At 46.1% G+C, this 1,606-nt stretch overlaps 1 protein-coding gene across 1 annotated transcript in view; it reads left to right on the top strand.

Moving 5' to 3' along the window:
• The first annotated feature begins 1,094 nt into the window (after positions 1-1,094).
• CAP2 (CAP, adenylate cyclase-associated protein, 2 (yeast)) overlaps positions 1,095-1,606 on the top strand; it is a 148,252-nt gene continuing 147,740 nt past the window's right edge. Inside the window, exon 1 of the mRNA XM_006764072.2 lies at positions 1,095-1,588. The gene's annotated coding sequence lies outside the window, so the exon portion shown is untranslated. The remainder of the gene's footprint in view (positions 1,589-1,606) is intronic.

The following is a 1,606-nucleotide window of genomic DNA, read 5'->3' on the forward strand; positions in this document are numbered from 1 at the left end:
CTCTTAGCATAATTAGGCTGCACCTTATGAGGCTCCCTAGATCTTATCTGGGAAGCTAATGGGCTGAGGGAGCTGCAGCAAGTGCTGCCAAAACAAGTGAAACTCATAAGAACATTGTTACTATGGTGACCACTACCTTGTTTACCTCTGGCTATAAAATAAAGGCTCAGCTTGCTGTCTGGGTCTCTCTCTGTGGCCTCAGCCAGGCACAGGAGATCCACCTAGACCCAGCTTATTCTCTCTGTCTGTCATTTCTTGATCCATTCGCCACCCTCACGCAGGCTTTGGAACCCTTGGCTGAGCTGGCTTGGCACAGAACGTAAATGTTCTAAATACATAATACATCGTTCATTCATTCACTTACTCATTCGTTCATTCTTTCATTCACTCATTATTCAGTATAAATGTATTGAGTACCTACCAAATGTGAGGCATACGCATAATAAGGATGCACTGGTTCTGGATATACGCAGAGGCACTCCTCATCACCACTGTTAGCCAAGAGCAATGTGTAATAGGAGTGACCTTCATTTAAGTTGTGTCCTATGGTGTTAGAATGAGCCTTGTCATGCACAGAACCAAATCAGATGCCATTTTAGCATCAACAGAATATTGGCTTTTTAGACATTCATCTTTGTGTTTGTTTGGAAATTTTGGTTTAAAAAATATCAATTATACCTCCCCCCTTTTCTCTCTTGCCTGTAATTATTTTCCTGGCATTTATTCAGCAAAGAGCTTCAAGTCCATTTCTGCAGATTGAAATAAACTGATGAAAATTGAAAAATCAATGTTTTCCTTCTAATGGTTTGGATAAAAAAGTAAAAAAGCTTCCAATTTTGTAATTATAATCAATATATAATGGGACAATGGCCACAAATACACACTTAAAAAATAGATTGGTTTGGTGAACATTTGTTTTTAAATAATCAGGTACTTTTTTTTTCAGCTTTTAAAGATGCTGTATGTAAAATACATTTTAAAATGTTGTTTCAAGATACGAGTGCATCTCAACTTGATGTCTACCTAAAGCCTTAGATGTCCCCGCCCTCTCCTGTCAGGGTCTTTATCCATGCACCTGGTTGTGGGACACACAGGCCTGCCTGTGGCTTCCTAAGGACCCATCCTTTATCTGCACAAGTCTTACTAGTATGAAGTCCACTCTAGAGGTGGCTTCTTCAGCCAGGGGCGTCCTGGATCTTTCCAGACTCCTTTGCAATGCTGCCTGATGCGGTGACTTCATTGCTTTCCCAGCCTGGCGCTTGGCAGGCTGTCTCCCTTCCTTCCTTCCCCATCTCCCTCTCTTTTCTCCCACGGCCCATCTGCCCCTCCTTCCCTCCACCCCCCTCTCCGCTCTGCTCCCCTTTATTTCCACTCCCCACCCGCGTGGCTTTGCGCTCCCTCTCTCTCCCCCTTGACTTGTCTGTATTTGGAGCTCCCGGAAGCCTGCGGCTCTCCCCGGGAGCAGCGTGACCGACACCGACTCCCATTCAGGGGAGGGAGGAGGGGAGAAGGGCTGACGGGAGGAGGTCGCGAGTGGCGGGCCACGGATTTGGCATCGCGGGGACAAGACCCCAGGACGCCCAAGCAGGTAATCCTGGAGCGCTGG

Source organism: Myotis davidii, unplaced genomic scaffold (assembly GCF_000327345.1).
Source record: "Myotis davidii unplaced genomic scaffold, ASM32734v1 scaffold279, whole genome shotgun sequence".
In the NCBI taxonomy this organism is placed as follows: domain Eukaryota; kingdom Metazoa; phylum Chordata; class Mammalia; order Chiroptera; family Vespertilionidae; genus Myotis; species Myotis davidii.